This window comes from Centrocercus urophasianus, unplaced genomic scaffold (genome assembly GCF_019232065.1).
Source record: "Centrocercus urophasianus isolate 14NV4802_14NV808 unplaced genomic scaffold, USGS_Curo_1.0 seq_27, whole genome shotgun sequence".
Classification (NCBI taxonomy): Eukaryota; Metazoa; Chordata; class Aves; order Galliformes; family Phasianidae; genus Centrocercus; species Centrocercus urophasianus.
The window spans coordinates 129,730-157,206 of NW_024884833.1; the positions used below are offsets into that span (position 1 = coordinate 129,730).

Here is a 27,477-nt window from a genome sequence, read left to right on the forward strand (position 1 = left end):
CTTGGCCCGCTGCGACTTCTGCCTGCTGGTCGGAGGCCCCCCGCTTCACTTTCTTCCCGTTTTTCCCCACCGGGGAGATAGAAGGGAAACCCGTAAGAGACACAAACACCCACGCCTCGCAGGGCCTACCCTGAGGCGACCAACAGCCGCACGGGACACACCCCGCTCCCCGCTCCCCATAGTCCCGGCGCCCGCCGAGGGCGGGACGAGACGAGCACCGCGGAGCAACGGCCGCGACCCCGCCCCGCGTCGCTTAGCAGCTGCGCGATGACGCAGCCGGCGGGAGCCCCGCGGTCCCCGCTCCTCCCCGCGCGAGCGGGTGCCCCCGCCCCCCGCCGCTCCCCGCCGCGGCGGTGAGGGAGGGAGAGAGGGAGGGAGGGAGAGAGGGAGGGAGGGAGAGAGGGAGGGACGGAAGGGGGGGGAAGGCGGGGCGGCTGTGCCGAGCAGCGGGTAAAGCGCGGCTCGGCAGCACGCCGCCGTGCTGTCTGCCCCGGTGCTGTGCATGGAGAGGTTGCGGGTGCTGAGGGGAAGCCGCCAGCTCGCGCCGCTCCGCCGAGCTCCCGCGGGGTGAGTGGGGCAGCGCCGCTAGCCCCGGCAGCGACTTGTCCGCTGGCCACCACGACCGGGGTCGGGGGGGACAGCGGATCGGAGAGGGGGCTGCACCTCCGCCCAAAGGGTCTCCGCTCCGTCCCGCCGGTGGGGAGTACCGAGCGGAACCCTGCGCGGAGCCCCGCTCGGGGCCGGCGCGATGGGACGGCGCTGAGCGGCCCGGGGCGGCGGCGGGGCGCGGGGCGAGTGCCCCGAGTAGGCCCTGCGGAAAGAGGGGGGGGGGACGGGGCGCGGCCCTCTGGGCCCCGAGGCCTCGCTGTCCGGCAGCGCGGTGCCGGCCGGCCCGACCGCGGGGCGAGGCAGAGGAAGTCCGCCGTCACTCTTCGGGCCGCCGCGCCTCGGCGAAACTGCTGGGTTTTGCCCGGAGTACTTCCTCGAGAATAGTTGTGGCGTTGAAAGATCCTCGCTGCGGGGGGAAGGAGCGCCGCGGGGGCTTTGGGGCTCTTCGTTGTCGGATCGTATTTAAGTTGTTTCTAAGCTCCTTAGCTGTACGTTACAAATTACTGCATTTCATTCCCTTTCCACAGGACGAAGTTATTACTATTATTGTAGTACACTAGCGTACTATTACTGTTATTATTAAGGAAACAATTGCGGGTGAAACTTCAGGTTGGTTATGTTTGTTTTTGGCACAGCTGAAGTCTAACAAGTCTAATGCTAACCTTTTTGCCTGTGTCTTCAAATTCCCTTTTCTCTAAACTGTGTGACAAGGCAGAAAGTAACACCTAGCTTTCTCACTTATTACCGGTGAGACATAGGCTGTTCCCTCTGGTTGTTTGTCAGGGAGAAACATAATTGGGAAGATGTGGAAGTCAATGAAAGTGCCAGGTGTAGCTTCGTAGGGCAGGTCAGCTGGTTAATAATCGGTGCTCTTGGCATCCCTGCCCCATACACTCCCCCCTTTGTCATCTCTCTCTCTCCACTGTCTCTCTTGTTAATCAAAATCAACAGATATGCAGCTCAGATGAGATAGAAGTACTTCTAAATTCTGTATTTTACAAAAAAAAAAAAAAAAAAAAAAATTAATCTTAACAGAAAATCTCAGGGGGATTGTGTGCCCCGTTGAAAAGTGCAGTTTGTATTGATTATGCAGATTAACCTTTCTTTCCTTGCAATGCTCGATCTACACGGTCACTGATACCAGGTAGCAGAAGTGATGTCCTTAAGGTCTTTCTACTGTTTCCTGTCCAGGGGCCATAATTTGAATGCTTTGGCATAGCAACATTGTTTCTACCATCTTCTGCTTGAAGACATGAGTCCCAAGTGACTCCAGAGGTACAAATATAAAATTCTGTGTTTAATGACTATAGTGTTACACAACGAAATGGTAATGTTTATGAACAGTACCATGCTTTCTAGAGAAAGCTAAAATTTAAGCTCTTTACAAGAGTTTTTTCACTTTCATAAGTGTTAGTGAGTTCCCGATGTCACTAGGAAGCACTAATCCCTGCTAGGAGAGGAAACTTAAGCAAGAAGTTTGTAGAATACAGAAAGTATTTCAGCATCTTGTTGGCTAGAACTGCAAAATGGAAAATGAAAGGAGCTTGCTACTGCCTCTCACATACATCTGTTCAGCTTGGTGATTGGACTGACAATAACCATTTCCAAATGATGTGGTGCTGATGTTGTACATGACCACAGAATATGACTAAAGCAAATGTCACTGCCATCTTGTACTGGCAGTGGTATTCTCTTGCTTGAACTATAAGAACAGTGGTCACTGAACAGGGTTGTGTCTTTTAACATTGGTTTCCTTATCAAAGTTCTGGAGCATTTTTACTGTATGACCTAAAATAAACAAAAAGCTTAGAGGAAAAATTCACAGTTACAAGAAATACTTTAAAAATTTGGTTGAAAGACCCTCAAGTGGAAACAAGAACCCACATAACAAGAATGGAAAACATAACAAGAATCTGGAAGCAAGAGGTCCCTTCCAACCCCTACAATTCTGTGATATATGGTAATACTAAACAAACATATCAGCTAATTGGTGTTAACATGTACCTGAAAGGCAGCTAATGTCAGAAGTTATGAAACTTTACTTAAGAGGCAGGGTAAAATAATTATCCACAGAACAACTGAAATATACTTACTTCAATGGCATTTTGAAAAAAAAAAAAAAAAAGAGTATTTTACAAAGAAGAAGGCAACACAATCTTATGGCTTTTTAAAATAAACAACAAAGAGAAGGTTTAACTAGATGAGACTTCCTGAGATATCTTTCAACCTGAATTACCCTATCCTAGTGGTACTGTGCTATTACAAGTTAGCATTTTTGTTTTAAATATCCTATTTCTGCCCCTCCCTCATTTTTACCAAGGCATGCAAAGATTAGCAGTGTAATTAGGCAATACGTAATTGTGTTTTTTCCATTTAACTCAGTAGAACGCTATTAAAAGTCACTCACCCTGGCTGTGTGCTAATTTCAGTGGGTTCTGTATGAATTTATGTGTCCACCCACAGAGTGCTCAGCACGAGCCCAGTAAGATGACTAATATGAGTGAGACTAACAAGATCTGAGTCAACATTCGAGCTCAGGCTTGTATTTGTATTTCTCTAATGTATTTCAGATTTATGTATTGGAATGTAAATGAGGAGCTTTCCTGAATTCCTGGATATGAGGTTTTGTTAACTACTCTGTTTAGTAATTCTCTATGGAGACAGAAAAACAAAATGAAAACCAGTATATAGTATGAGCTTTCTTTATGGTAGTTCTTCTGGAAGAATTGTAATTAATTCTATTAGGTATATGCATATAGGTACTATTTTTGCTTAGTAGCTCTCCTTATCTACAGAGTACATTGTATCTGTCACTTAAGTGACTGCTGGAGTAAGGCAAGAGCTACAGGGTACGCGTGTAAGCTATCTTGTCTCAGTCATTCACAACCTGGCCAACGCTGAAAGAAAAAGGGTGATGCCACTTTCTGCTGCCAACTCTCTGGTTGGGCACCACTGGAGGCAGAGAGATTTGATTCATGCAGACAAAGGCTGTATCCACTTGTGTTATTGTGAGTACAGCTGATGTGAAGTTCTACGGTAATTAGCTGTCTTTATTTCTGGCTTGTTATCCTGTACTAGAAAGCAGTTTTCTTTGGAGGAAAACACAAGTACATCTTGAGTAGACAAGTAGAACGACCTGCCTGTAAGGTAACTGTGTCTGTAATTTTGATTATGCTGTCATTACACATTCAAACATAAATATTTAAATTTGACTCTGGGATGGAGGGAAAGAAAATCCTGTATGGTGCAGCCTAATTATAGGTGTTTAATTAGTACAAACACTGTCTTTTTATGATACAAATTTTCTCTTCAGCTATGCCTTTTATGACAACAATTTCCATGGTACTGTTAACAGTAAAATAGCCAGTAAAATTGCTTTTTAATCATAGCTGAACGTTTCTTTGTATTAGAGACACATTGGCAGTCAATTTTTTTCTTCCATACTTCTATCCCTTCTTCTGCACATCTTTCTGTGATTTATAAGTAAAATTAATATTTGATCCACAGATCACATGCTTTTGTCTGAATTGTGACATCACAGAAAACAACAACAAAAAAAAGCAAAAAGAAACAAGTGAGATTTGAATGTTTTCAATGCCGTTCATTACTCATTAGAACACTTTGTTTCTTGTCTTGTGTGTGCCTGTATTTAGCAGTCTGTTGATCAGTACATCCTTCAACCTGGTTGTTTCGTTCAGTTAGTTACATTTCTCAAAGTTTACCACCATGTGGGAGTAGCTGCAAGTTACTCTTTCAGGAGTTTATTAGTTTCTGTCTGTTGACATAGAACGTTATTTTTCTTCTGCTCTTCATTTATGTAGGTCTCAATTTTTGTTGGAATGCCTTGATCCTGGTCTACTTTTGAGTTAACTAATTATCAGTACAGTTGTTTTTAAGTTGCAGCTCAGTGCTTGCTAGGAAGTTGAAAAACAACTTTATTGCTGGCCCAGCAGATAAAACTGGAACATTTTACAGGCTTATTAAAATTAATTACTCAGACTGTGACTTTTGAAGTACCTACATGTATAGACACTTGTGTAAGTGTGTATGGCATAGTATTTCTCACTTTGTATGCATCCCCACCTAGAACTTGTTCTGGTATTTATTGCAGTTCCTGAGCTGTATGTTCTTTTAGATGTGAAATTTACATTGACAATCCTGGGAGCTATCTTAGCTGGTATCACCTTGCTTCTGCGCTCAAACAGTTACACTAGATTTCAGGATTTTAGAATGTGTTTAACTTGTGTCTTAAATACTACACATGTTCAAAGTGATGTGGTTAAGGTTATTTGCATGTGTAAATTAAGAATTAAAAAAATATTCTTTCATTTATTGGCCCTACAGATTTGTTTTTGTTGCCCTTAGTTTAGAATTCAGTTGACATCAATTTGTCAGACTAATTATTTTTGCAGTCATCCTGTTTTCCAAAAACAGAATATGAAAACTAGGAATCTGGCTGAGATTTCTTTTCTTTTAATATTTTAGAGTAATGGTGTTAATATCTTTTTAGTCCTGGCATATATGTGCACATATATATGCATTCTGCATGTACAAGATAGATTGATCTTTAAGAACATGCCTAATATACCTTACATGAGAATCTTCAGTTTTTGTTCTCCATTAATACTGGTCAACAGCTAGTGCTTCTTAGTTAAAAGCAAAATGTTCTTAATTCTTTTCTGATGTGTAGTGCTGCTTCCTGAGTTTCCAGTACGGTAAAAGTATTTTACTTCTACGTATTAAATATTGCTATGTATAAACATACAGTATATTTTCTACCTTCATTTCTCCAACAATACTTGGAGGCCTCAGTTATTTAAGTGCATTTAGATGTACCTTGTTGACTTCAGCATGAAATCAGGGGATTGTTTTCAGGAATTCAGTTATAGAGATGGGGTCACAGGCAGCGTCTGGGTTTCTCTGAGTATATTGCTAAAACTTACTTATCTACAAACCTAATGCAAGAGCATTTCAAGACAAAGCTTGTTGGAAAATAACCATTAATTTCTGATTAAGGAGGGTTGCTTTTTTTTTTTTCTCTCCAAGTTAAAAAGATGTTTTAGAAAGCTACTACCAAAAAAAAAAAAAATACATATATAGGAGACTGTTGAAGTTATAAAGACAAAAAGCTCTAAAAAAATATTGTTTTCAAGTGAGGATTCATGCTAAAAGATGATGGTCAGGAAAAAAAATCATAAAATTAAGTCTGTTATCTGTGCTGTAGTTGATGTACAGTTTACAACATTAGGCAGTAAAACCAGCAAAAATCCTGTTTTGCAGCATTTCCCAGCTGTAAGGAATTTTGACATGCTATAAAGTTTAGTTCTGGTTCTAGAAAATGTAACAGTGTTATGTTTGCTCATAAGTTAATTGTGATATAGTTGCAAGGGGTAGAAATACCTCCCTCCTCTGTGAAGTGAAGGAGTAAATGCTTGCTAAAATGTAAAGGAGAGACAAAGCCATTTATGTATATGTTTGTTGTATATCATCTGTATACTCCTGTGTGCTGGGAAATTTGGAGATGGAGCCAAATGCATTTGGTCTGTATGAGTTGGCATCCCTGCAGGGACAAGCAGAATCAAAACCATCTTTATTCCAAAGATATAAACTACAAAGGTAAGGAGGGCAAAAACATTGCTATCCTCAGAAAATAGAGGGAGTGAGTAAAAGGAATTGAGTGAAACCTTTTAAATCTCCTATAATTGAAAGAATTGAACACAAAGCCAAATTATGTCCATTTTGTAGGTGGCTGCATTAAGGCTGCCAAGATTTGCACACCTAAAAGCCTGCCTGTTTTTCAACAGTATCATCAAATGACTAAAGGCATTTCCTCTCTCCATGTGAGGTGCATTTCATAGTGAGAAGTGCTTCTTGTACAAAATGACTTTGTAAATTATAACTGGCATCTCTGATCTTATTTTTGGTGCTACTTTGACGTACTTTGCAGTGCTGGTAGTACAGATTCTTTCTGGGCTCATTTTAAGCCATTAGAAATTCTACTATAGAATACATTACATTCATATAATATGTACATAAGTGCTTGCTGATTTAATTGTCACGTGAAGTCAGACTTAAGCCAGTTTTACAAGAATGTACTTTTCAGAGTCAAAGATCACTTGTGTGAAATTTGAGCACCTACTCTTCTGAGTTAAGATCAGTGCTAATTATGTAGTTTTTAAGCAACAGATGTGTTAGATTGACAGTCATCTACTGTGCATATTTTTCTGATTTCTGTACTGAGTAAAACAAACAGTAGTGTTTCTTTTTTTTTTCCTCTCCATTTACATGTTTTGATATCTTGAGGTATTGCTCTCTGAAGCAGTAGAAAGTTTAACTATCTTCTTAGGCACTGATGTCCAAGGAGTAGGTAAACTTTTAATACTGGGGGAAATTATAGGAATCTGAGCAGTGGCCTTTTGGCCTTTCTGTGAGGAATTATAAAACAAAAAATCCCAAGGATCTCAAAGGAAGTTAAAGATTGCGTTTTCATGATATTCTAAGCATATGCCACACCAGATGTTTTGTTCCTCAGCCTCTCATAAACTCTGGAATTTGCTGCTCCATCAGCTTTGTAGACACAACAGCTCTTTGTAGGGTCATGCTATGAACTATATCATGACTGTGACTTAAGTGAAAGACCATTTTTGATCTCTGAAACAAGTGGCAAAAAGGAACAGGGGTGATCAAGGTAACTTCTTAAACAGGCTTGCAGAGCCAGAGAAAACGTTGTGCAACAGCATCCTGGATAACCCCAAAAATGAACTGAGCTACAAAAGAAAGTTTGGGTTCCCTGTGGAATCTGAGGACATGGGATTGCACAAGACCCAGATCCTCAGCTGTAGGCAATAAAGCATGTCAGTCCAACAGCTGGCTTCCAAAAGTTTGAGACTTTGGAACTATTTTAACTGTGTAAATAGGTGCAGTTACCTTTTAATTGCTCTATAACTATGCTACCATAAACCTCTGTAACTGTGTTGTTTATCAAGGATCTTGTGAATAAATAAAATAAAATTCTGGTTGTTTTTGTATTAACCTAGCATCAGCAAACAGTGATTTCAAGGCCTCAGGCTAAATTTAAGACATTCTATTCTAAGAGCCTTTTGACCCGGAAAACTGGAGACTGGCACACTAATTGTCTGTTTTCAACACTGAAAGAACAGTGAAGCTGTACTGAATTCCAGGAAGTATTCTGAAAACATATATAATCAATGAATATACAGATATCATAATTAAGAAATATGCAAGAAAGTTAGGCAAAACAGATTATTACACCAAAGAAGAATAGATAGAAAGCTTACCCTTGTCCTGGGTTTGCTGGGAAGACTCCAAGAGGAGCAATCTCCAAAAGAAATCCTTCCCCTCTGGTAGCCAGCTCTTAAATGGGTCTAGGAGAAGTGGAGCCAGGCTCCACACCTTCCGGCAGCACAGCTGAATTGCCTTCACCTGTGCTCCTCTGGCTGACTTATTGCTCGCCTCAGGTGGTCAATCAGAGGTTCAGGCCATGATTCAGTTCCCATACAAAATGGTTGCAGAAGTTGAGTAGAACCATATTAGGCTTAAGCAGCGTGATAAATAGACTTGAGCCAAAACGGAGAATAAATCATGTTTGTCTGGTTGAGGTTAATGAGGTTAGCCCAGTATAAGAACCAAATCAATTTGAAGTATTGCATGTGTGATTATAACCCATTAATAAGACAGAACTAGCTGAAGTTTCAGCAGCTGGAAGCCAGAGGCTGCAAGACATTTTAAATTTCATGTTGTTCTTGCTATCCAAGCTGGTTTAGGCATGTAAACAGTATTTACAAGGGTAACACTGGTATGTAGCAAATTAAACCATTATGTAGTTTTTTTTAGTTTTATTATTTTCCCATGTCTGTCTGTTTTAGAACTCATCCATTTGCTTATCAATATTTTTGCCTGTAGACTCATAGTGAGTTTTAAGCTATTGTAAGCAAAATGCAGCTGTAATATGTCAATGGCTGCATAGGTTTGTTTTCATTTTTGGAGTTCCTGAACTTGAGCTACGATATTTTTTAACAGTTTTGTTAAAAGACGATATGTTGTCGTATTGTTTAAGACCTCGTGCTATGATTTGATGTCTGTACATGCTTCTTATGGTGTTTCTTATGGTCAGACTTCTAAGAAGAAAATTTGGAGTTTGTCATTACCTGATGTTAGAGCAAATCAGCCATGTGTCAGTATGCCCAGTTGTGGTATTTTCAAAGGAGTTACAAGCCAAGCTACTTATTCTATATGTCGTAACTTTCTTTCAAAAGTCATTATCTCAGTTCCGTCTTTCTAGTTTCTTATTGCTAAGCAGCCTTGTAGACTATTCACTGTTACTTTTGTGAAATGTCTTTGAGCAACTTTCTGTTTAGATTACTTGAGACGTTTTCAGGAAATATGGAAAAGCTTCAACTTCAAACTGGCACTTCATATGAATGTGTCAAATTATTTTTCTCTTCCCCCACATCGGAAATCAGCCTTGCCTGGAAAACTTAGTATTGTTTTGACTTGCTGTGATGAAGTGTTTTTTACTGAGAATGCTTATGAGGAAGCAACCTCCAGCATCCTTTTCATATATTGAAACAATGGATTAAATATGTGTGGGCCTGGAAAAGGCTGTTGCATACCAAGATAAATGTACAGACACAAAACAAGAGTGATTACTTCAAATCCGCTAAGGCGTAAATTTAATCTTTTTCTTTCTTTCTTTTTTTTTTTTTTTTTTTTTTGTTAAATATACTGTATTCACAGAATCAGAGAATAGTTTACTAGTTTACTGTGAAGTGGATTTCAGTAGGTTTCCAGTTTAAACTCCTGCCCAAAGCAGCATTGGTCACGAGATCATGACAGGTTGGTTACTCAGAGCTGTATCTGGTGATGTCATGAAAGCTCTCAAAGATAGTCATCACATCTTCTCTGGGTCTTAGTTGTATTGCTGGGCTCTTCTCTGGGTGACGGAGTTTCTCCTTATGTCCGGTCTCAATCTTTTAGACCTCTCGTCTGATGAAGAGCCAGGCTCTGACTTTCCAAGAACTTCCCTGTAGGCTCTGGAGGCTGCTGCCAGGTCTTCAGAATTCATCTTCAAGTTGAAGTTCATCTTCAAGTTGAAGTTCATCTTCAAGTTGAAGTTCTTAAAGTTGAACTGGCCCAGTCTGTCTTCCAGTGACCATGTCATTGTCCCCTACCATGAACATTTTCAGTTTGTATGCTTTTTTCTCACCAATGCTGGCGTTGGTGAGGCCTCAAGTACTGTGTTTAGTTTTGGGCACCTCAGTACAGAAGGGACATTGAGGTGCTGGAGCAGGCCCCAAAAAAGGCAACAAGGCTTGTGAAGGGCTTGGAGAAGGTGTCCTACGAGAAGAGACTGAAGGAACTGGGGCTGTTTAGTCTGGAGAAAAGGAGGCTGAGTGGAGACCTTATTGTTCTCTTCCAGTATCTGAAAGGTGCTTACAGTGAGAGCGGGATTGGTCTCTTCTCACTGGTGACAGATGACAAGGTGAGGGGAAATGGCCTCAAGTTGCACCAGGGTGAGTTTAGGTTGGATATCAGAAAAAACTTCTTTACAGAAAGGGTTGCTAAGCACTGGAATAGGTGGTTGAGTCACCATCCCTGGATGTGTTTGTAAACTGTTTGGATGTAGTGCTCAGGGACGCGGTTTAGCAGAAGGTTGTTAGGGTAGTATGGTTAGGTCATGGTTTGACTTGATGATCTTGGAGGTCTTTTCCAACCTGAGTGATTCTATGATTCTGTGTTGGGGATTGGCTGGAAGTGGAACAGGGACTGGACAGTGTGTTTTAAGTTCAAATAAGAAATGAATGTTGCCAGAATTTTAAAGAAAGCCAGAGTGGTATAAAGTCTGGGAATTTTTAGCAACCAAAACCATTAGTGCTCTCCAAATTTACATATAAAAAACCCCATAAGATCATAGAATCACTAGAGTTGGAAGGGACCTTTAAAGGTCATCTAGTTCAGCTTCCCTGCAATGAGCAGTGACACGCACAGCCAAGTTGCCCAGGTGCTGATCTAGCCTTGCCTTAAAAGTCTCCATAGATGGGACATCAACTGCATCTCTAGGCAGTGAGATGAAGTATACTGGTTTTAAACCATTGAAGGACATTGTCACCAGAAACTAACTGTTCAGTTCTCATAATTGTAGTGTTTTCCTTCTTTATGAACTGCTCGGTTTGAAATGTGAAATGTTTTGATAAAAGTATTTGATAATGTAGCATTTCTTTAGAAATGTTGCATTTAATTGTATTTAGATTTTTATGTATTTTTGTTGTATTTCAATTTTGCAAATGTAGCTTGCCAGAAATATGTTAAAAAAACATTGTCTTGAAAATTGCAGCCAACTTGCTTGTTAAGACACTAATTAATTACAACCCCAAGTCTAGATTGAATACATTACACTTCTTATGTATAAATGAAATGTAATGATAGAACTCAACATGTCTTGTTTACTTAATGAAAAATCAAACTTAGCACGATGTATTACTGTTTGACTGGTTCCGTGATTAAAGCGGGTAAAAGCAGAATGACAGTTGAAAAATACAAATGCAAATCATAAATGATTTATAATAAACATTGTCTCCAATTTCAATCAGAACTACATTAAGCAAATTTAAATTAAGTGAATTAATCTGTCTTGCCCCAAGACACTTGAATACTTAATTACACTGAGTTCATATGTATTATGTGAGTGTATAAATAGATGTATTTAAATCAGAGTATTTTAAAAATTCCTTCTGTTTCTCTAAGATTCATGGACTGTTAAGCCAACTGGAACTCTTGGAATACTATATTTTGGTTTTGTAAAGTCATTAAACTTCAACCAGTTGAGACAGATATGTTATTTTTTTTTTAATAGGATATTATATAGAATTAGTGTCAAGGGTATGCAGGTGGTTCTTTCACCATCTTTAATTCTTGAGTTAACAAATCATTTATTTTATATTTGCATTTCTATTCATAATTCTGCAGTCCATTTTTGTACTAATAGAGTAGAAATAAGGTAATTGTGGAATGTAAACTTCTTTCCTCAAGCAACATAAATGCATGACAAATCAGTATTCCTTTTTATGCATCTTTTAATGATTTTACCATCCTTGTTTAATAAAAACTTGCTCTGTTGATGTTATGTATTGATAAAATTATTTTATTGCTAGGAGACTTACTGTTGAACTCAAGAATCTCGAGTATGTAAAACACTTGCCTTCTACTTTTGTTTTATATTGCTTTCTAAATTTCGTGTTGCTGTCCTTCCTTTATCAAGTGAAAATGAGCTAAAATATTAGGCTGTTTTTCTGACTGTTGAAGTGCAAAAGGAGCAAGAAGAAATGTAAAAAAAACCCCACATATTTAATTGTTTAGGCAAATATCTTGTCTTAATTCTTCTCCATTGAGAAATAAATCCATTTTGAAGCAGTAAGTATGCTTGTATTATCCTTATGGTGTTATTAGTTGAAACTATCTTTGCCTATTTCTAGTTAAAGCAAATATGAATTCTCGTTTAATTGTTAATTCATTGTTGTTCATTATAACAATTTAGAATACTTATTAGTTCTTTACCACAGTATTTTTTCATCCTATCACTATTTCTAGTTACTCTTTAATCCTATGGAGAAATGAAACAATGCAAATAAAACTGATGGGCAACCTTTTGCCTTCAGGTGATTAAGATGGCAAATCTTCCTTCCTGATAACACATTGAAGACAAGAAAAGAGACTGAAGGATAAAAACAAACAAACAAAAAAAACAAACAAACAAACAAACCCCCACGAGTCTCCCTGCCAAAAAAAATGTAAAAGGCAGCAACAGAGTCAAATAGACCTGAGGACTCATTCAGTAAGCTTACATTGCAGATCTTTAAAATCTTTCTTACAACATTACATAAACAGACATTCTAATATGAATGATATTGCACCACACATAACTGTTTTCAGCCTATAAATGAGAGAAGTCTCAATCAAAGCTGCTGTGGGGAGAATATAGTTCATCTTGACTGCTTCTGAGTGGCTGTGTTTTCTACACTGTGTTAAAAGGAGTTGTCTTTTCCCACAGTAATCTCTTGTCATTTACAACAGCAAAAATACTGTGGCTGCAACAGTGAAACAGTAAGTGAGTTTACAGGCAGAAGTAAAGACTCAGTAGGATTCTCAGTAGGAAACAAAATGGCTTACAGTAAGAAGGAAGTAAGTATGTAAACAGCTTTGTCCCTTTATCCCTCTGAACGCCTGACTGTTTCTTTGCCTTCTTACCATACTGTGCTTTTTCCCCTTTCTTTCCTACCATTTACTGGTTCTTGTTGTTCTTTCCTCTCTCCCCTTCTCCCTGTAATAAAAGAATCAAGTGGTTTTTAAGGCAATTCTCTGATCTCAATAGCAGTCAAGATCCGAGCTACTTAGAACTTCAGAGACAGATATTTAGACTTTCACTTTACATTTGTGAAAAACCTTCTTGTCTTTCTTCAGACATCAGCATCTTCAGTTTTCTGTTATCTGCCATCTGGGACAGAAGACTCTTTCTTCCTAGGTAAAACTTGCCAGTTAATTGTGAGTGCACCTCCCTGGATGGGAAAATAGGAAGAAAATAACCCAAACAAACAGTTATGAAAAAGAAATGTTAAGATCAGAAACTATATGCTAGATATATTGTAGACCATCTTGTAATATAACTGTATTAAAATTGGTAGAAATCTGGAAAATCAATATTCAATTGAAGGAGAATTGTTGATGGTTTTGAGAAAAGAGATATTTTTGATTTGTTAGTAGAAAAAACACGTTGCTTGTGAAAAATAGACTGCAAGTAGACTCAATTCTATTTGTGTCTGTGGGGAAAGGTGTGGTATTGTGATTAGAATTTAAAGTGGAGGATCAGAAGAATCAATATTTGTCTGGAAGGAAGGGAGACTGGCAGGTTGCTTGGCAGTAGACTGGACAAAAACTTGCATTTAGTCTGAAATGGAGGGGGGATGATAGGAAGGTATGTGTTATGGATAACAAAAAGACATGACAGACGAGTACAATAAAGTGTGGGTTGATGAGTGGCCCTGCATGGGAAATGCAGACAATGCAAGCACTTGCATGCATCTTCTTGATCTTAACTTTTCACATACATTTAATTATTCTACTGGTTATTACAGCTGCTGGAAATACTGTTATGTTATTTCAAATGTTAATGGGGCCGACACTTTGAGAATAGAGGAGTTGTGTTGTGATAGGAATTTAGAACTGTTCTTTGCAAAGGAAAACTGATCCAGAAGAATGTGGATGCTGTTTTTCAGGGGGGCTGCTGTTTGCTCTTTGAGTGCCATGCTCACTTTTAAATGACCTTTATAATGATTTTTAAATGGTTGAGAGCAAGGTTCCTGGCTATATGTGAGCAATATGAAACCAGAATTTAAGATACTTTTTTTTTTTTTATATTAAACGAACTAGAAATAATGATTTCTAATACACATACATCCATGCATCTCTTGCTTATTTTCCTGTTGTAACTTTTTGTTTTTAACTCTGGAATGAACAGGAACATTTATCTCAGATTATAGTCCTTTCCTCTTTTAGAGTACACAGTAGAACGAAGAAGTTTAACAAGACTTTTTATTTTATCACATCTATTTTAATGTGACAGATGGTGTATAGGATTAGTTTTGCAATCATAATTTGTGATCTCTTCTTTCCTGTTTGTTCCTACACACTTTTATTTCCTTTTCTTTTATCTTTGTAATGGGTGAGGTTCTTCTGGAGGCTTAAATATCAGATCACAGCACAAAAGGTGGGTAAGGAGTTGGCACAAAAGACCAGAACTTAAGTTACTGAAACAATTTCATACTCATAAACACATAATTACACATACAATATTTACAGCAGAATACTGTGCAATTTTGTTATTTGAGAGAGAACCTTAAGTAGGTTGTCACTGCATACGCAAATAGGTATTTTTTTCCACTCCTTGTTTGAAGTAATCATGTACTTCTACTTCATGGAGCTTGGGAGTAGTCTGCATCAGGATTAGAAAGTTTCACATGCTTTCAAAATATGAGTAGAATATTGAAAATGTGTTATTACAAATGTTACAGCTTCTGCTGAAACATCTGAGCCATTGGTGTTTAGCAAGTAGATCGTTAAAGTACTGCTGTTGGACTAGTTCACACAGAGTCTGATTTTAGCAAATCTCATTATATGATTACAGGCATATTTAAAGTGTTAAATGGTGTCTACAAAGAAAGAAGTAGCAGGTTGACTATGGATTATGCAATCTCTGTGGAACTGTCAGTTTCTTCATTTGTCTATCTTCACTTTTGCCTTCATAACCTGGAAGTTGTGGCTGAATAGAGAAGAATGCAAGTGACTGTCAAGATAGCTATGATAATTAGTCTGGAGTTTTTGGGGATAAATGTATGATATATTGACAGTAATGTGTCATTAGAGATTTACAGTGTGAAAGTAGCAAATGGAAAAAAAATAATTGTGTGTTCCTTTAGCTCACTAATACTGATGTAACGAAACTATTGCTGATTTAAATTAGATCATGGTTTGATAGAAAGGAATAACTGGTAGTGCAATAGTGAGAAAAATTCAACATCACTATTCCTAACAATTGCAAAAAATTTTCTAGAATATTTTTCTCAATATACTCCTAGATTTATGTAAATTTGATATTTTGTTTTTCCATTATAAGTCAGTTCTTAACTGCAGCCTTCCTGCAGGTATTTTTGTCTTCCGAAGTTCTGTGATCACACATAAGTAGTCTGATAAATATTTTATGCCTTTAACTGAATACTTCTAATTACTGACTTGAATCTTATGCAAGAAGACATTAATGACTATCAACTCCAAAAGTAACTTGTAACTGGAGTGATAAAGATACAAAATACTAGGGAAAACTGGCATTCTTTTTCCTTCTACAGAGAGCTGAAAGAGACTTTCAGAGTAGAATGGGCTTCTTTGAGGAATGGAATAGAAAGAGAGGGGAAATGGGAAAAGGAGGATTCCAAAATAGACAATAGAAAAGACACTTAAAGTGGAGAACTATCCCTGAATACAACAGAGAAAGGAGTGGAAAGAAGTGGAAAGAAGTAAGTGTGTAGTTTTTTTCTTTCTCTGTATGCTTTTGTTTTTATTCCTGCTTTTTGGGGCAGAGAGTGGATTATCTTGTACTGAACAGAAGGAAAGAATCTAAAACTGGAGAAAGGGTTGAAGAGAATCTAACTATCAATATAGAATTATAGTACTGGTGCACTGAAGGCTCAGCTTGAGAAGTACTTTGTGGCTTTGCATTCCCAGTAGAGACAATGCATTTGTAGTTTGGTGGTAAAGGGAAAAATATTAAATCACTTTTGTCATAGTCATGCTACTGCACTGGAAAAACATGAAACACTTCATTACAGAAAGGGTTGTTAAGCACTGGAATAGGCTCTCCGGGGAGGTGGTTGAGTCACCATCCCTGGATGTGTTTATAAACCGTTTGGATGTGGTGCTCAGGGATATGATTTAGCAGAGGGTTATTAGTATGGTTAGGTGGACTTGATGGTCTTGCAGGTCTTTTCCAACCTGAGCAATTTTATGAGTCTGTGATTCTACAATTCTATTTGCTTGGCAAAAATGCCTGAGCCCGATGGGCTGTTGTGATCTGGTTGACATCTGGTCGCAACTGGTGTTCCTCAGGGTTTAGTATTGGGTTCAGTTTAATTCAGCACTTTTATCAGTGATCATGAAGGGGCAGAATGCACCCCCAGTTTCCAGATTACACAAAGGTGAATGAGGGGGCTGATTTTCTTGAGGGTAGGAAGGTTCATGAAAGCATCTGGGTAGCTAGGCTGATGGGCTTTGTCTATCAACGAGGCTACATATTGAGTTCAGCACTTGTTTTGCAACAGGCTGATGCAGTACTAGAAGCTTTGAGAAGAGTAGCTGGAAAGTTGCCTGGCAGGAAGGGACATGGTGGTGCTGACTGACAGCTGATTGAACAAGAGCGAGCAAGGTGCTCAGGTGCCCCAAAAGGCCAACAGCATCTTGGCTGGATCAAAAGTAGTATGGTCAGCAGAACTAGGGAAGTGATTGTCCTCTTGTACGAGGCACTAGTGAGACCTCACCTTGACTTCTGCATTCAGTTTTGGTCTCCTTGCTACGAGAAAGATACTGAGTTGCTCAAGTATGAGCAAAACAACTGGCAGAAGTGCTAGAAAGACAGATGCCAGTAGTGGGTGAGGAAAGTAGGCTTATTTAGTCAAGAGAAGAAGAATTTGATGGGAGATATTACTCACTACAGCTATCTGAAGGGAAGTTCCAGTTAGTCAGCTGCTTTTCTTAGGTGAAAAGCAACGTAATGTGGGAATTGCAAAGGATGCATGGATATGGTGTTTAGGGGCATGGCTTAGTGGTGTTAGTGGAATGGTTGGACTTGATGACCTTAGGGATCTTTTCCAAACAAAATTATTCTGTGCTTCTATTCTGTGATTCTAAGTGGGCAGCAGAAAGCGATAATGTAAAGCTAAAGGACTACTGCAGGGTTGTTTTGTTCCTGTACATTTTCATGGGGTTTATTCTTGGTTGCTTTTGGATGAAGATCTCTGTATGCCTTTGGTCTGATCCTACTAGGCAAGTAGGAAAGCACATGGCTTGGAAATACTGTACTGAGAATTAACTCTTAAGATCATGTTTTGCTACTGTTTAGGTGCAGAAAAAATACAAGTAACAAATTAGTTTGGTTCTCAGTTATAAAACAAAACTAGTCTGATAGTCTAGATATTAAAGCTGTTTGAGAGAAGACCTTTACCTTTGATCTTGCAGGTGGTTCTGAAACAGTCTGTATCTCTGTCAGTAAGCAAAAGGTGTGGTAAGAGCAGAACTGTCTGGAAAACCAAAGATGACTGGGAGCGTGGAATGTAAACAGTGAAAACAGTCAAAACTTACAAAATGCTTTAAATTTATCTTCATAAAGTTGTAAAGGAGCTTCAGCAGCTGTAGCAAATTCTCTAGAGATTTTTTCAATCCAGTAGTTAGTTTTACAAATGTCAAAATGGCTGTTATGTAGCAGTCCTTAGGAAAACAAAGAATTATTGCCTCATGTAGCTGAAATGAATGGAACCAACTGCTTCATGGGTAGTGAATGTGAAGAACCGAACTTTTCTTTCATTGTTTCATGATTATCATGGAGTACAGATCTTCTAGAAATCCTTATTGATACTCTTGCATTGCAGGATTAAATGTAGCACCATTAACTGTAGAGATCAAAAGGTTTGAAGGAAGAAAAAGGGACTTAGCTGGGAGAAAGCAAATATCTAGGAGCTCAATTTCAGAAGCAAGAAATAAACCTGTCCCGTGTTTCGTACCCACCTCCTGAATTCACACATGAGATCTGGTGGACTGTGCAACGCAATTCCTTCAGTTCTCATCTTCTTTGTAGGTGTTTGGGACACAGCTAGATGCCTACAATCCTTTCTAGTTTGGCTCACTGTGCATCTCAGCTGGAAATGAAAATAATGCAGCTTCTTCCTTGTAAATTCATTCTGCATGAGAGTGGCAGATCACAAATTACTGTTGGAACCATAAGGATTAGAGCTAATTTGCTCTTCTGGTGGAGTATATTGCTGCAAATATTACCTGCTCTGATTTCTTTTAGTAAGACCAGTTGGCTCTCTGACATTTTTGTCAATAGTTGGTTCTCCAAATAGTTTGTTCTCTCATTTGGAATATACATTTTATATCTTCTTGTGCCAATCTGTCTCAAGTTTATTGTGGAACAAGTCACTTTCACTGTTACTTTACTCTGCAAAAAACAGTAAGAATATTTTAAAAGTAATTTTGAAGCCTGTGTTAGCTTAGTCTTGTTCAAGAGTTCTACTGAAAAGCCTCTTTTATGCCTTTCTCTGTGGCATACCCTGGTAGTCTGCTTTTCTCATAAATATATCTTTCCCTACTGCTTCTCATTTTCTGTCTGTTTAAAAATGATTTTGTAAGTTTTATTTATCCTGACATCAGACAAAAAAGGGCTGCAAATTTCAACAGTAGGGGACTTGTGGTGTCATACTTAGCATTAACTGCTGTGGAGATGTTTTCCATTTACTCCCTACATTTAGACAACAAGAAATGACTGAAAATCCTTGGCTGCAAGATCTTTATCCCTGACCCCTGAGGCTCTGCAATGTAATAAAATCCTTATCTATCCTTTTCTCCAGCACTCTGAGGGAATCCTTGAATGTCATCAGGAGTGAAGGAAGATCTAAATTTCGTAATTTTCGTAAGTTTTCATGATTTTTCATGATTTTTCATATTCTATAGTTTTTAAAACAATATCTCCATACAATCAAAAAGGAGAGGAGAAAAAAAAAGCCCTGACCATCAGTAGTGTATTTTAAAGCAGCTGCTTCTCTTTCTAACTTCTATTTACGTGTAGCTATGATTTGGATGCCACGGGGATGGAAAATTCATTGGTTTGTTGCTCTGGGGTATTAAGTGTAATCTTTATTATGCGCTCTTGCAGTATTTGTTTTAGTGGTCTGGGGATGCTGAGTAGTTTCAGATAATCTAAGGAAACTGGAGTCTCAGAGCAATTGTTCTCTTGGGTAAGCCTGGGACCGTATCGTGCTGGGCATGGGATGGTAAAGCCCTACATACTCTTCTGTGTAAGACAAAAATATAGAGGGGCAGAAAATGAATTAGTACACATATCTACCCTTTCCCAAGGTTTCTTTTTTCCTGTACCAGCTGTGACTCAGTGTGATATTTCCATCTTCCAATCGAACCAAGGCTCTTGCTATTATTTTTTTTTTCTGCATCTTGAAGCATATCATCTCTATGGCATCTGTTATGGCCTTGCAGCAAATAATCACCATGAAAAGGTATCTTCTCAGAATTAGTTTAAGCTTCTTCCCAAATTTTCATTTGTATTCAATTATACTTCCAAAAGTTAAAACAAAACAAAATGATGTCTCCATATGTCTTCATTTGCCCCTCCACCCCCAACTTTTTTTTAATTTTTTTTTTTTTTTTTTTTTTTTTAATAGGAATCTTATTGAGTCTGCAATGTTGGTCATGCTTAGTAAATCATTGTATATTTTATTCTACCTTCTGGAGTAAAGCAGGTTCTAACATGCCAGTTTTTGCATCTGTTCATGCACAATAATCATCTGGTTTTTTCTTCGTGTATATTTAGGTTATGCTTGTATAGCAATCCACTGTAACTTAATTAGTTTTAAATAAGGTGGGGTAACTGCTAAGTGACTGAGTAGACTTCAGTTAAAATTCAGAACCTGGTTCTTTACCCAGCTGAAGATGAGGAGGTGAGAGTGCAGTGAGAGATGTCTGTCTTTGTTGGAAAAGCTCAGTGGGGAAGACGTATAGGGATAGGAGAAGCAGAAGAACTGCTTTATTTTGAGAGCTTTGTTCTCCAACTCCTGTGTTCTAATCTGCATTTAGAGCTAGGGATTCTCAAATTTCTCAAAATTAAAAAATTGCTAAATCTTCTAATCTGTCATCTCATCTTCTTTGCTCCCTTAATTCTCTTGTTTTTGCCCATGACTTTGCTTTTCTTGTTGCACATTCTTTTTTTCTGGCAGAGAGCAGGCAGCGAAAGTTGAAGTACTTGAGTGTGACTCAGATGCTGCACTTATACTGCTTAACAGGTGATAGTCTGAGAAGTGGATAATTTGGCTTTAGAAAGATTTTGCATCCGGTGAGATGAAATTATTCATCAGAGAATGAATCCATTATGCAATCTTGCTGTCAACAAAAGCACGAAGGAAGAGAGTTAATCTCTACCACTTTTTTTGTTACTTTGCTTCTGAAGGGGTCACTAACCTCCTGCATGGATTATGAGAATCATCAAACTACTTTTCTTAAGAAGAAACCAATCTGTCACATCTGTCTGAAGTGACTGGCAGGATCTTCCCACGTTATACTATCCTTACATGAGTTCAAAGTGATGTATGTTACTTGTACTAGTAGCTTGATGAAGTCAAGTGTTTAAGCAGTGGTACTATCCATGAAACAGGAAACAGTTTGGGGGAAACGGATACAGCTATCCAATGAAGGAGACAAACCTCACTTTTAGAATTCATCCATCATAAATGGGGATGGAAGAATTAACAAGAATCCCTTTTTGTGATTTTTGTTTTTATTTAAAGTCTACACAGTGATGGCATTTAGATTGGATCAGAATGACTGAAGCACCAAGAATCCTGCTTCTGCTGAATGTGTGAGGAATATCTTAGTCACCTATTAGGCACTCAAAAATACACCCACAACCTTTGATAGAGATGTTAATGGAGTGTTGTGTTTGTTGTATAATTCACTTTTTTGGAACTCTAAAAAGTAATTGGACAGAAATTCTGAAAACAGCTTATGGAATTATTGTGTTCTTTGCTTAAGGTGCATTACATGTCTCTCTTCTATGTCTTTCCCTCTTAAGGATTATTCTTTTGCGTAGTTTCGTTTTGTGGATTTTTTTTTTTTTTAATGTGTGCCCTTTATATTGAACTTTGTGGGTTCAGGTAAGATTATTTTTCATTCCCCTGCTTGAGATTTCTTCTACAAAGACTGAGAACTGAAACTGAGATGCTGTGTATGAGGAGAATTATGCTAAGAATTTAATTTAAAAGTGCATTTTCTTTTGCAATGTTTGAGCAGTTTGGGGATTTCAGCAACGCTTCTTTAGTGGTGGTGCTTCATTGCAGCTACTCACCTTCCTTGAAAGGAATTTTGAGGCATTTTCTTCTTTACAATAGAAATCCATTCCGTTAACTATATTGTGAAACCAATAGTTGTATTAGTATCTGATCTATCAGTGGCTTACAGTGTGAAATTAGGCAAATAATTGAGACTCCTTGTATTTCTGTAAAGTCTGGAAAATAAGAATAGTGATTGTTCTATTTAAAGTACCCTAGTACCAAAGTGCAATGCAGACAAGAGTATGGAAACGACTGTGTATTCAAGTGCCTTTGCAGTTGGTAAAGTTTGCCTCTAATATTCTAGACAATCTGATGGCTATTTGTGACTCATAGAAACATGTTCTTTATCTATAGTAAAACTGCATTGTAGGGTTTTGTTTTTAAATAAATTTAATGCCATATAAAAGTTACCAACAACATACAAAATAGGGCCATGGTTTGGCTTATCCTATCTCTTGGGGTGTTTTTTGTTCATTTTTTCATCTATCTGTGTACCAGAGGACTGTAATTCCACTTTGACCTTCTTGTTTTGATTAATAAAATGAAACTCAAATGATTTATTATTTGATGAAATTGGCAGGTGGGTATATAGATGTTTGGTTTGGAACTAGGTGTGGGTGTAGTGTTTCTTACATGTACTGGCAGTCAAAGTTCTTACTGTGTGCCAATTAAGAAAGAAAAAAATCAATTTAAAAGATCGTTTATTGGTAGGTGAACAGATATAACAAACACTTAAGGGTAGGAGAGAGTAGCAGGATACCCATTTGTATCAACTGGAAAGCCTTGTGAGAAGTGGCTCATTCAGACAACTTTAATTCCTGCTTGGGATTTCAGTTGTAGTCAGCTTGATTGGAATATACATTTAACAAATATTGTAACAAGTAATATTTGTAGTAATTTGTCATTTGTTGCATATTAAAGGTAGATGTTCAGGAGTCCAAACTGTGCATAAAGTCAAGAGCTGGTTGTAAAACCCCCTGTTGACTTCAGGAGGTCTTGGCAATTTGTCCCCGAGTTCAGCTGGAAGCAAGTCTTGCTCTGTGCAGCTTCCATGTTCAAACTCCCTCTCTCCCCCCCAAAAAAAACCAACACAATACCACTTTGCCTGTAACGTGTTACTGGTTTTTAGATTTAGATCCAGTTCATCTACTAAAAGAAATGGCTTTTAATAAAAATTTATCAAAGTGAGGCTGAAGTGCTTTTGATAAACTTTTTGGGGAAAGCTTAGCTGGGTTTATCGTGTTATGATTATGGCTTGTTTTTTGTCACCTGTTTATTAGTTAGATATTAGTATTTGGGTTTTTTTCTGTTTTGCCTGGGGATGTGATTCTTGAAGTCCATGAAGGTCTACCCTCTTGCAGCAGCTCCTTCTTGACCCTTGCAGCTAAGTTTGGAATTTGTAGCCTGGCTGAACTGAGTTAAAGCTGCAATTGTGTATATGCATTATGCTGAAAAGCTCCACAGAAAATTGAAGTTGCTCATGAATTTAAGACTGGTCAAGGAAAAATTATTTATTGTTCTGTTACTTAGGCAGTATGCGATCCTGGATGGTTTCTGAATGGGACTGAAGTTAAGCAGAAGGAACTCATGTTATGTTTGGCATTACTGAGTGGGTACATCCAGGGAAGTTTCCTTAGAGTTGTTTGAGCTCATCCAAGATTGGAACGCAGGTGGAAGCCCCTGAGTTAAGAACTGAGGTTAAGGTTGTACTGTGGCATGTACTGAGAGACTTTGTTAGGTCTTTGTCACCAGACAGATAAACTTTTAGGAAGCTTAGTATTTGTTCAGTGGGAATTTTGTAATGTAACTTGTTATAAACAATTTATCAGTATAAAAATATAGTTATGCTTTAGATATTTCTTCTTTCTTTATAATGTCCTTTTGTAAAGGATCTGATAATAGCACAATCTAGAGTGACACATTTTGAAATCCTAAAAAGAACACCATCTTCATATATATCTTCTGTTATCGGTGCTGGTTATATCTTGGATTTCCTTCTGCACACAGTCCAGTAATATGAGTTTATCTAAAATCTATTTTATATCAACTCCTATTTTAAAACTAAAAAATAAAGAATCTACTGCTTTCTTGACTGTTCCAGCAGTTAGTCTTATTTCTGAGAGAAATAGAAAAATGTATTTCAAACAGGTACTTATGATTTTAATCTTCAGCTACTGTATTTGAATCCTTATTTGCTTTTCATTATATTATTTTCATGAATTTGTCAGGTAGTCTGCTGTTGCTTTTTGAATTAGTGGGGCACGATTCTCGTGCTCTTACTTTCTGCAATTTCTTTAATGTTTTTGTCAGGATTTAATGTCAAAAATCATGATAGTTCTGTCTGTAACTTCAGAGCTGAGGAAAACACACGATGCATGTATAAATAGCTCCCTATATTTATCTTATTCAGAAATACTTATTTCTTCCTTTAGAAGTAAAGCAAACAACTAAGTTTGAATAATCTTACTCAGATGAGAGTTCTGTAAAAAATAGATGCATATTATAAGCATTGGTTTCTTCAATAGAAAAAAAGAAAAAATAAGTTTGCTTCTTTTATATTCCACAAGAAAACAGAGAATTTGATACGTTACATTGGTAAAATGTGGTTGTCTTCATTAGATTTGTTATTATCCCTTATTTTAAACGAGTTGCTCATTTTCATCATTTTTTGTGGAATTTCCAATAGTGGCCCATTTAACGACGAGCCTTTGTTTACTTTCAGAGCCCTGGGTTGTTTTTTTATTTTTTTTGCTTCCAACTTTTTTTTTTTTCCTGACAATCTGTGTTTCTAGAGATAACGTGATCTTGGCAAAGCTTGTAGTGCTGTATCTTTGCAAAAGCTGGCTGGTATTTCAGATAGGGAACAAGTGGAGGACTCTCAGGCCACTGATGATTAAAGAGGCATTAAGTAAACTATCATGCAAGTACATTTTCCTGAATTATAAAGATAAAATGTCAGTGTTGTTATCATAAATGATTCAACATTATAAAGCAATTAAAAGGGTTTAAAAAAAGAACACTACTTTTTTTTTTTTTTTTTTTAACATGCTAGAACCCTTCTATAAAAGAATAACAGAAAATGCCATGTTTATATGTATAATAATTGAACTCTTAAGTCACTCACTATTTAAGAAGCTTTTGAATGCATTGATACAGGCTTGGGAGTTTTAGCATTAGTTAAACTGCCATTTACAAAAATCAGTTCTTTGCAAGTATTTCTTTGGCATTGCCTTGAATGATATTGTTACTTGAATTTCTTAGAGGGTCTTTTTTGTATGTGTTTTTTATCACATTAAGTAACCAGACCCTAATTCTCTAATAATTCATCTGATCTAGTTTGTGCTCCATGACTGTTTGTAGTGTCATTGAATTCATTTATGATCAAGGATGTTGCAAGTAGGAAAGTGTTGCTGTGGTTTCTTTTTAGTTTTGTTTTCTAGGACAGGTCAAGTCTTCAGTAGGTTTTTACTTGCTAGTGCAATACTATAGAAAAATTAAAAACAAATATATAGCATCTTATACAGATTGTGATTAAATTGATTGGGATTAAATTTTCTGAAATAAGTCAGACTTAAATGCCTGTAAATAAAATCAACGTTTCAAGTTAGTGGAGCTTATATATAAAGGCTTAGGTTTGTTTTGTTTAAGTAATTTAAAGCATATTTTAAAAAAGAAGTAATGCATCCAAACAAAAGAAAAAAAAAAAAAAAAACACCCACTCACACTTTAAGGAATTTGTACATGAAATTTGCATCAGGTCTTGTCTGTTTGTATGTAATTTCTAAACTGAAGCAATTAAGGGAAGCTATAAAAGCAGGGTGGGCTGAAGACTAGGGTGCAAAGGAGACAGAATCTATACCTTTTGGCTGTCTGTAGAGATTGCTGATTCACTCTGACTTAAATGTTATCTTGTTTACTTTCTGACAGTTCCCTTGGCAAAGTGCTAATTCGGCAAAATGCACATTTTCAGATTCTCTTCTGCTGTTGTAAAAGCTGGGATAGAAGTACAGGGTGACTTCATTCACCTTGATATTTCAAACTGTTGGCAATTATCTCTGTTTTACTTGTCTTCTTGCCCTCGACCCCCTAGTTTTTACTGAAAAATGTTAGAGAAGTTGAGGTCAGTTGTGTTCTTCAAGCAGTATATTATGCAATGTTCTTGTCCAAGTCAACTTTACACTTTGGTTGGTCCAGTTGTGAAAGCTGGAAGAAGAAAGAAGCCAAAAATTACAGAATTGAGGACAGCTGAAGGGGTATCTTATAAAAATAATTCAGTGAAAAACATGGTTCATGTACTTATTTTCTCTTTTTGTAGGCAGAAAAGCTGACTGAGGTTGTGATGATATTTTCCATGATGCTCTACCCTGTATGGTGAAGTGTGAAGGTATGCCATTATTGTCTATATGTCAGAGGGTTAGAAGTGTGACAGAAAAGTAGTCTGTTATGATATCCTGACTGTTGAAACTGCAGACACTTATTTGTCTTGGACAGTACAGCAAGGAGGTATAGCAATACAATTCTTTGCAGTGGTTTCTCACTGCATGTAAGGTGACTAAAAATCTCCTTAATTATTTTTGGAGTTGGTTAACACTTCTTAAATTGTTCTGATGCTTGGCCAGTGGTCGGTATCTGTCTCTGGTTCATTTTCTTCCCCTATTTTTTTCATATGCTTATAAATTCAAGTTGTGTTAGAGGAGATTAAACCTCAGAAGGAAAGTGTTTTGAGTCATCTTGAGGGAGTAAGGTCTAAAAAGCTTGTTTTGTCACCTTTCATCTTTGCTTTCTGTTACTTCCTTCTTCTTCATACCTCCTCCCACTTATAAGACTGAACCTATAAGAGTTTTGTGGTGTTACTTCTGCTCTTCCTTCCCAGGAAGAAAACTAGCTTCTCAACTCGCATGAATTTCTGCACACTATGTAAACATGTATGACAGTTTCTTCAGAGGCAGTAGTTGTACTAACATCTAAGGAGGGAAGTTGCCAAACTGGGGAAGTGAGATAAGAGGACAAGAAAAGGGAGATAGCAGAATTCACAAGGAATGCCCCAAAGACTTCAACTTTTTAAAATCCTGTTCTTGGAACAGCTTGCTGAACCGCTACAAACTGGGCAGTTTGTCCTAGTTTTCAATGGTAGCTGGAAAGAGTTGACTAATTTTCCTCACAGAAATGTTTGCCATGAGAACCCTTCATCTTCCATGAAGGAAGAGAACGCTGTGTGTTCTACCCGGATATAACTATGTGATGAAGAATTTGTGCTGTTATTTGCCCAGAAGATATCATTTGCGTAGACTTGAAGCTTCACAGCAGTCCTGTTGCTGGAGGGGATAAGGAAGTTGGCTCAGATTTAAGTGCTCTTCAGAAGCTATGGCAAGTGATGGATCATGACTGTTCCATTTCCTCTGCAGTTAAGCTCTTGAGAGCAGACATCTGCTGAGAAATCTCTGCCTCCCAAAGGAAAAGGACAGGTGTTTGAAGGCTGAGAGAAGAGGGACAGTTTTTGAGGCTTTCATTTGTGGATACAGGGGCTGTTTTCTGCTGTGTCACTCGCACTGCAATGTGAAATGCATATGGCTTTTAGTAGTTAGTGTCACTTGCTTGGTTCTTGACAGCATCTGCTAAACTGGCATTTGTTTTGTAATTATTGATGTTGTTCTTTGGCAACACAGAACTGTACAAACAATTGTTGGTTCGTGTTTTGACAAATCCTTCTTCAGTTGTGGCACAGGGAATTGCATTTTTTGAAAAGGTTAACTTGATTTCTTCAAAACTGTCTTCCAGCATCACTTCCCCACTATTTGATATGACCAGTGTAGGATCTCTTAATGTTTAAGAAATCCAAGCAGTTAGAAAGATGACTTTGTTGCTGCTGCGTTGCACTTTTTGTTTTCCTTTGTGCTTTCAATACTTATTTTAACTCATGAATGTAGCTATAACTGTCACCTGTGTACTCTGGATTGGCAGGTTTTTCCCCTAAACATTGTTTATGACAGAAATGCCTTTTAAGAGAAAAATACCGCTTTCTGTTTCTAGTGGTGAATCAGAATATTTTTTCCACTTTGAAATGTGATTTTTTTTTTTTAACCTTTATTGCTTTTTAATTCATTGGTAATTTATTAGTATTTGGTTTTACTCATAAGCCAGTACTTTGGTGTAGGAAAGTGGTTCAACATGTTCTGCAACCAAAAGCCACCAG

At 37.8% G+C, this 27,477-nt stretch overlaps 1 protein-coding gene across 5 annotated transcripts in view; it reads left to right on the forward strand.

Moving 5' to 3' along the window:
* The first annotated feature begins 472 nt into the window (after positions 1-472).
* Positions 473-27,477, forward strand: part of JAK2 (Janus kinase 2) — an 84,029-nt gene continuing 57,024 nt past the window's right edge. For 2 of the 5 annotated variants that reach the window (XM_042826723.1, XM_042826720.1), the window contains exons 1-2: positions 473-567; positions 25,600-25,668. The gene's annotated coding sequence lies outside the window, so the exon portion shown is untranslated. Of the gene's footprint in view, positions 568-18,794; positions 18,857-25,276; positions 25,405-25,599; positions 25,669-27,477 lie in introns of those variants that run through there. The other 3 variants (XM_042826721.1, XM_042826722.1, XM_042826725.1) reach the window with 3 other exon arrangements.